We start from the raw sequence: 9,669 nt of genomic DNA on the forward strand, positions 1-9,669 counted from the left end.
AGATGCTGTGTTGAGTGTCATCTCCCATTTATTAAGCCGGCAAACAATCCTGTTTTCTCAGCTCTGAACCCTTCCAGAGACATAAGATCTGAAAATAGAGGTTATCCTAGAACCTGAGATGAGACTAAATTTTAAAATTTACTTTCATTCTCCTTCCTCCTTCCTTTGCAGTATTAGTGCTCTTACAGTCTATGGAAAGTTCCTCTTCAGAGATTAGAACTGATATCATAAGTCTCAAGTGTGGGATGATTGCAGTGTATGCTGGTTCTCTCTGGGGTAAATACACTTGAGGTCCTATACATTCCATAATGGAATGAAAGGCTTTGCAGTGATTTGGGAGAGGGTATGTGGTGATTTGAATAAGAAAAGTCCCTCATAGGCACAGACATTTGAACACTTGGACCCTGCTAGGTGCCACTGTTTAGGAAGAGTTAGGAGGTATGGCCTTGCTGGAGGAAGCATGCCACTGAGGGTGGGCTTTGAGCATACATAGCCTTGCTCCACTTCCAGTTCATTCTTAGCTTCACATTTGCAGTTGAAATGTGATCTCTCAGCTTCCTGCTATTACCACCATTGGTAATGCCTCCCCTACCATGATGGACCCCCCCCCTTGGAACCATAGGTCAAAATAAACTTTTCCATAAGTTGCTGTTGGTCACAGTGTTTTATCACAGCTACAGGAAAGGAATGAATACAGGGTGATTGGTAGATTTGTAAAAAGCAATCAGATCATGGTATTGCCTGAGATTTGAAAGCATGTAAGCATGAGAACTGGGAGTCTTCTTGCACACACAGCATGAGCCATACTACAGATTCTAGGTGCTCTGGACTGGAAAATGAGCACAAGCAGGAAAATGGCAATGGAGTTTGTGATCGAGACCGTGTAGCTTTTAATAGACATCAGTCATTTGATCTTTATAGCATTGCATAGAATATGGGTCTATCATCTTCATTTTACAGATGGGGAAACTGAGGTTCAGAGAGAACCACAAGGCCAAGTAAGACAGGAAGAAACAAATTGGGAACTATGGTCACTATGACTGCAATGCCATATCAAGAAACATTTTCAAAGAGATGATTGGTTTTAAATCCTAGCTCTGTATGAACTGGGAGGCCCTGGGCAGATCCTGTGGCTTGAGTCTGACATTCCTGGGAAAGGCTGGTGGGAAGAGTAATAAGAGAAACTATTTGAAAGATGTATCACCTAGTGCATGATGATTAATGGTGGAGTCTGCTAAGGACCTCACTGCCAAGAAGCTGGCATGCACCAGCATAGACCTGATTGTACAGGAGGGCAGCATCTGTAGAGACTGGTTCATGCCCATGCTATACCATTTGTTGAATGTTCTTACTGTCCCAATCTGGGGTGCCAGAGAAGATTCTAAATTTTCCATAAAGGATCATAGGGCTGAAATTAAGGGTAGGAGAGTTATGTTATAGTCAGAATAGCAGCAAAATGACTCACTCTCATGGTGGCATCCAGGGCACTATCCGTTCTGTGTGTGCTTGAAATAGGTGCTTGAATTGTATAATCCATAGGACCCTTGAATTCACACTTTTTGAATACAACCAGGTCTATATCTGTTTTTCAGCTATGACATGAGGCTGAATCCAGAGGTGCACCAGAGATAGAGATGAAGTTGAATAAGAAGGCTGTAGTCATAGAATCTGTATTATTTACTTTTCTTTTTTTCTGTGACAACCTACCCAACAAAGAACAACTTATGAGAAGAAGGGTTTTGAGGCTACATTTCATCATGGCCTGGAAGGCATGGCAGCAGGAAGCAGCTGCTCACACTGCATCTGCAGTCAGGAAGCAGAGAGAGGTGAATACTGGTGCTCAGCATACTTTCTAGTTTTTTTATTCAATATGGAAGCCCAGCCCATGGGATGGTGCCACCTACTGTTACGATGAATCTTTCCACCTCAGTTAACTTAATTTAGAAACTCCCTCACAGAGAAGCCCAGAGATTTGTCTCCTAGGTGATTGTAGATCTTGCTAAGCTGATAATCCTTATTAACCATTATAGGAGCACTTCTTCTTTTCAATCAGTGCTAAGAGTTGGGACAGTTACTCAGGACCCAAAATCACATATAGAGGTTATTTGGTGGCACAGAGATAGAAGATAGAATGTTGAACTTCTTTTTTTTTTTTTTTTTTTTTTTTTTTTTTTTTTTGTGGATGGGGATTTGGATGGGATATCAGATTGCAGAATAAAGAAAAGAGAGTAAAATGTTCTTGTGCATTATTTCAGTTGTAGTGTAAACCTTAGGACTCATCCTAGACTGTCTTTCTTAGAGCTATTGAGATTTTTTTCTTTTACATTTTTATTTTATGTGTATGAGTGTATTGCCTGCATGTATGGCAGTGCATCCATGTCGCACAATGCTGCAGAGGTCAGAAGAGGGCTTTGGATTCCCCTGGAACTGGAGTTAAGGACCATTCATAGCCGCCATGTGGGTACTGGGAATCAAGCCCGGGTTCTCTGCAAGAGCAGTCAATGCTCTTAACTGCTGAGCCATCTCTCTAGTCCCAGAATGCTGAATTTCTTAAGGGGCTCTCCTGCAGCCTCTATCACCTTGGCAAGTCTGTATTTGTGTGCCGGAGGTTTGCATTTGTATTCTGGTCAGTAGAATCAGAGCCCCCTTTCTCTTGGACAGGAGGCCTGCTGAGACATTTGCTGCAGTTTATACACACAGCTTCTGCTGCTCTCAAATATAATACTGAATAAAATACAGTAACCATGCTAAAATTACTTTTGACTTGTTGATGAAATGTATCAGCCAACCTATATGATTGCTTGAGAGTCATAGGAGAGCCATCAGTTTGTTTTATCCATTTCATAGAGAAAATTACAGATGGTTACGATTTCTAGGCAAATGTCCAAATGGTATCAAAATGTATGGATTAGATAAACATATTATAAAACTGAATGAATAGAGGGATGACTGTGGCTAAGAGAGATCTGGATTGCTCAGGAAAGTTGTCAGTCTTAACTAGGACCTTCAAAGATGTGTAGAGTAAGTTTTTCACTAAGAGCCAAAAGTCTATAAAATGGTTTTTAAAAGTCATTCATGTCTTAGCTATTAATTCATTATGAAAAAATGCATATTAGCAAGAAAATGAGTCAGATTTCTTATTTGAACTCATTAGCTATCCACTTTGATGAATCTTTCAATAGAAAATATTTGGATTCTATTTTTAACAGAAGCTGTAAAAATGGGAGCCATTAATTTAGTTCTGACCTTCACCGACAGAGTTTCAGAAAAAGAGAAGAACTCTGCTTGATTTATTGGTTTATACAACTTTAGTTCAAGAATAAAAATGAGCTTTTGATCTTTTTCCTGGTCCCTTTAGAATTTCTAGGTCGGAGGATTTTCATGAGAAATTTATTTACCCGCTTTATCTAGCAACTGTAAAACAAAAATATTTGACCAGTGAAAGGGTTCCTGAACCCAGTAAACCCATCAAGCTGATGGGACTGCGGCTATGACACTCAAGTGAAATATATGTACAAACTGTTTCAACATGAAGCTAATGAAGTGAATTTTGTCCTCTTGAGAGCTTGCAGCTGGCTTATTTCAAGTTTACTGAGGTTTCAAATATTCTATTAAATTTCATTTAAATCTCCCTTATTTGTTTTCCTAAGTGTGCATATTCATGTGTTTGTCTTTGTGGTTGTTGTCCGCACTGAAATTCAGAGCTTCTCCCATTTGCCAGCATCACTGGAAGCCCCTGCCTCTGAGGTCACTATAATAGTACACATTTGCGATGACATTTCACTAAACACTGTGACAAAGTGACAGGAATTATCAGAGTGGATAGAAAGGCAAGCCTCAACTACATATAACTAGAAGAGAAGAAACAAAATAAAATGTACACTGGAGCTGGAGAGATGGCTCTGCTATTGAGTGCTTGGTGTTCTTTCTGAGGATCTGAGTTCAGTTTCACACACCCACATTTGGCAGCTCCTGCCTGCCTGTAACTCCAACTCCAGGGGATCTGATACCTTCTTTTGGCCTCAGCATGCACCTGCATGCACGTACACACACACACTCACACACACACACACACACACTTAAATGAAAAATAAAAATAAATCTTTTTTACAAAGATGTACAGAGTTTGAGAATATATTGATGAAGTGAGATACTGAGGAAAATAATAAGCATATAAAGTGAAGTGAGCTTAATAAGTATCAGATAAAATAGACTTCAAGAAATAAAGACTTCGGAGACAAAGAATGATGACAAAAATATTGATTGATCACAATATAAAACAAATGTTTCTGGCATCTCTCTGCACTGTCATAGAGGTGTACATGAATATCCTGGCCAACGTTTCCAAGGGATCAACAACTGTGAAAAGAGAGGTAAACACCAGGGCTTTGTGAGGCCATGCTCCAAAGTCATTGTCTGTGTTTTAACTGTGATGACTATGTTTGGCTACACTGGCAAATTTGGATTTGATGATCATTGAGCTGGGAAAATTGTTGTGAACCTCACAGGCAGGTTAAATAAGCAAGGAGCCTCCAGATTTGATGTGCAGTTCAAAGACCTGGAAAAAATGGCAGAATTGTCTGCTCCCATCCTGTCATTTGGTTTCATTATACTGACAACCTCAGCTGGCATCATGGGTCTTAAAGAAGCAATATGAAAACACATAGAAGGAAAATCCCTTTTTCTGGGGATGTAAAGCATACATATAAATAAAGTATCTCATTGTGTGCATGTGTGGGGATGAAACAAATGCAAATGTACATGCACCTCAAACATGGCTTTCAAATATATGAAGCAAAACAGCATAATCATAGAAAGACAATTCTAGATATTTTTGCGTGTGGAAGAGTTGTATAAAAAGTCTTTGTCTATAAAGTCATTGGGTAGATTTCAATGGTAATGTTTATCACCTCTACTAATTAACATAATGTAAATTTTTATGCTTTCTCCTCATCCCAAACCATCTTATTCAACTATACACCCACTTCCCAGATGGCACCCTCCCATAGCCTCCCTACCCCCACTAGAGCCGTTATACTCAGGTGCCAAGGATCTGAGTGCAATCAATTATGACTAGCAATAATCTGATACATATAGATGAGTGATGCATGCACCAACATCTCAGTGTTATTAGCAAAAACAGTGAGTCTTTCTAAACATAACAGGATTTAAACACATGATCAAGTATCTCAATCTAAATACTTATGATACCTCTCACTGAACCACCGTAAAATAAACATCATTTAGTGTACAGTTCACATTTGCTTTAGTGAATATTGTATGCTCACCAATATATGCCATATTTTGAACCATAAAGTAGTCTGTTAGCACATTTATAAGGATTGAAATAGTATAGACTGTGTTCTCTGATCATATTAAATTGATTAAAACCAAAAACAGTAAGATATCTAATAAATACCAAATATTTGGCAACCGAAAAAGATGTTCTAAAATTTTCCTATGCCATAAAAGTCAGAAGTAGATTACAATGTATTATAACTAGATGATGATGAAAATACATGTCAGTATTTGTAGGATTCAGGTAAAAAAGCATTTAGAGGAAAAATCATAACTTTAAATGCTTCTATTAGATGAGCACCAAGAATAATGACCTAAGGTGTCAACTCAAGACACCAGGAAGAGAAGAGCAAGGTAAAGTCAAAGGAAGGTGAAGGAAGAAAACAAAGGCAAGTGTAATATTAGTAAAGCAGAAAGTAATAAAACTTTAAAACTAATAAAACCAAAGTAAGTTCTTGGACTAATCATCAAGACAGACAGACTCCCAATGAAGATGATGAAGAAAACGGATATGAATCTGATACTGGGAAATGAGCAGGGAATGATCATGTTTACATCTACAGATCAGTATAGACCCTAAAGGACAAAATGAGATAATGTCAAAATAACAAACCAGCCAGCCAACCAAACAGCCAACCAGCCAACCAACCAACCAACCAACCAACCAACCAACCAACCCACCCACCCAACCAGCCAGCCAGCCAGCCAGCCAGCCAATCAGCCAGCCAACCAACCAACCAACCAACCAACCAACCAACCCCCCCCCCCAACCAGCCAGCCAGCCAGCCAGCCAGCCAGCCAGCCAGCCAGCCAGCCAGCCAGCCAGCCAGCCAGCCAGCCAGCCAGCCAGCCAGCCAGCCAGCCAGCCAGCCAGCCAGCCAGCCAGCCAGCCAGCCAGCCAGCCAGCCAGCCAGCCAGCCAGCCAGCCAGCCAACCAACCAACCAACCAACCAACCCAACCAGCCAGCCAGCCAGCCAGCCAGCCAACCAACCAGCCAACCAGCCAACCAACTAATAAACAGGAAGTTTCCAGACCATTATGCTTCATAAACCAAAAATCCTCGAAAAGAATCAGCAAATTGAATCCAATACCACATAAAAAGGGTAATATGAAAAAGTTTACAATAAAATTGAAAAGCTGATTCTAAAATTTGCATATAAATACAAATTCCATAAAATTTAGTATTTTTTTAAAGAACAAGAACTTACATTATCTGGTTTTATGACTTATGTAGTTATAAGACTTTGGTATTTGAAAAAAGATAGGTATGTAGATCCACAGATCTATATATAGCATAAGTCAATAAAAAAGAGCTCCTAAAGACCTGAGAAGATGGATCTGTGGATAAAATTGCTTGCAGCACAAAGTCCTGGCTACATGAATTTGGTCTCTGCAACCCATTTAAAGGTGGAAGGAGAGAACCAACTCCAAAAGGTTTTCCCTCTGACCCCCATGTGTGCACAATAGCATGTGCCCTCCCCCCTCCATCACACACACATACACACACACACACACATGCAGAAAGTAAATAAAATTTATAAAGAAAAGAGCCCTCAAATAATTTCACATATAATTTCATAAATACATATATGTATATTCAACTGATTTTCAACACATGGTGCTACAGTAACTGAATATCCATAAGAAAAATGAAAACATCAGTTTTTAGCCAATATTCAGTATTACCTCAAAATATATAAGCTTAAATGCAAATACCAATACTAATTTTTAATTAGAGGAAATGATGTGTCTTTGGTTAATTAATAATTTATTAAACAACATGCAAGGCACAAAATTCAAAGTAATAATACTGATCTATTGGATTTCATTAAAATAAAAACTTTTCAGGGAAGGAAGCATGGCTCAGTAGGTAGAGCTCTTGCCTAGCATGCAAAAAGTCCTAGGTTTGATCTCCAGTATCTTATAAACTAGTATGCTGCCACACACTTATAATCCCAGAATCCAGAAGGTAAAGGCAGGAGGCCATTCTTGGCTAGTGAGTTTGAGGCTAGTCTGAGTTACATGAAACCCTGTCTCAAATCAAAAACTAAATAACAACTTCTCTTCAGAGACAGCACTGAGAATAAAAAATGTTAGGCCACAGAATAGGAGAAAATATCTGCAATTAATATATCTGTCAAAGGACTCGATTCCAGAAAATATATAGGTTTCTTACAGCTAGAAAAAGCATAGAACTCATTTTGGGGGGTAAAAATGTTTTTACATAAAATGGTTGAATTACTTTGTAAAAATAAGACAGTTTCTTAAAAAGTTGAATTTGTTATATAAACCAGAATACCTTTCATAGATATTAACCCAAAAGACATAAAAACTTATAATTCAAAAACAGTGAGACACGAATGTCTAGAGCATTACTATTTAGAATAGCCCAAGTGTTCATTAACATTTGCTGAATGCACTAACAAAATGTGATTATACATCAGTGCAATCAAGAGATATTTGACAGTTAACAAGTGTGGACCACTGGTGAGGTCATTATGCAGGCCCTGTTTATGAACCATATTGTTGAGATTTCATTGGTGGAGATCCCTATCATGAAGAGCTTAGACAATCAATGGATACAGAGAGAGAGAGAGAGAGAGAGAGAGAGAGAGAGAGAGAGAGCAAAACAGCTTTCTCCAGGGATGAGTCCCATGATAGGTTATCCAATCCCAAGCGGTCAGCTCTAAAGATGTAAATAAGAGTAATAGTGAAAGAACTCTATAGGTTCTCTCTCTCTCTCTCTCTCTCTCTCTCTCTCTCTCTCTCAGCAACATTAGTCCTCCATGCTCTTTCCTCCATGATACATTCCTTCCCACAAAGCAGGGGGATCATGGTCTGACACCTCAGAAACCACAAGCCAAAGTAAATCATCACTCCTTCCAAGATTTTAGTTCCAGGGGATCTGATGCCCTCTTCTGACCTCCAAGGGTTTTGTATAGCACAGGCGCACTTACATGCATGCAGGGAAAACATTCATCCACATAACAAATAAATAAATAAATAAATAAATAAATAAATAAATAAATAAATAAATAAAGAGGCCATGAATTCAAGAGAGAGTTGGGGGACATGGGAGGAGTTGGAGGGGGAGAGAGATGGGTGAGAATGATGTTAATGCAGTAATCATGTATACAATCTCAAAAAATAAGATACTTTAATTAAAAGGCAGGCGGATTTTTGTGAGTTCAAGGCCAGCCTGGTCTACATAGTGAGTTCCAGGACAGCTGGGGCTACAGGGAGACCCTAACTCAAAAAGACCAAAAAAAAAAAATGAGTGGACTACTGATAGATATATAGCAACTTGAAAAACTTTCAAGAAAAAGAGACACAGGAGATCACACTGAATAATTCCATTTATATAGTGCTAGGTTTTACAAAGAAGTCTATAGTGACTAAAAATTTAAAAAGCTGGGACTGGAGTTGAAGTGTTTTTCATTTTGATTAGAATGGTGTTTCCATGTGTGCTGTCAAAAGTTAATAGTTCTGATGTTTAACCAGATGCAGTATATTGCATTTTAATTACACATAAAGTTTATTAATAAAGAAATTCCTAAAAGCAAGATAAGAAGATACTGAGAGTGAAATGAGAGTCCATTTAACAGACAAAAGTTCAAATGAATCTGTGTGATTGCCTTTTAAACAATAATTCATTTCCACTTTGACTACTGACAGTTGAGTTCTGTGGTGGAACAGTTTATTACACTCATGAGTTACCATCTTTCCCAACATTATATTCGAAGCCCTAGCACTAGTTTTATAACTCTATTGTTATAAAAGAGAAAATATCTCACCCTGTTCTCTCAAGGCTTAGGGATCATTGCAGAAGAGGGGATGGGACGATTGTAAGAACAAGGAAGTTGTTGTCTGAACACCACAGGGCAGTTAAACCAGACAAAAACCCAGCATGGATTGGGGAGGTGGGCAAGGGACTCTAGGCCTAGGTGAGGAACTATTGGCAATTGATAGTTGCCTGAGAGAGAGAGAGTCAGTTTTCTTTAGCCATATGACACCTGGTAGGTAGACTAGACTGCAAGGGATGGGCTCACACCCAAGAGCATTTGGGAAACACAGATTAGACTTGGTAGGCCTTTAAAAAGTAAAAATAGAGGACATGAAGTTGGAGGTGTGGTAAGGTAGGTGTAGAGATGAGGGAGGGGATTTGAATGTGATCAAAATATATTTTATAAAACTCTTGAAAAAAAAATATTTTAAAAACAGAGAAAATATCTTGGTAATTATAATCAATTAACTTTTATATTTTTGGAATATAGGAAAACTAAAGAGTCTACAATGGATTATTTTCAGAGAAGTGTTTCAAATAATAGTAAAAAAATCCTTCTCTCTTGTTTTATATATATATATGTGTG

This window comes from Nannospalax galili, unplaced genomic scaffold (assembly GCF_000622305.1).
Source record: "Nannospalax galili isolate Female #2095 unplaced genomic scaffold, S.galili_v1.0 scaffold88, whole genome shotgun sequence".
Classification (NCBI taxonomy): domain Eukaryota; kingdom Metazoa; phylum Chordata; class Mammalia; order Rodentia; family Spalacidae; genus Nannospalax; species Nannospalax galili.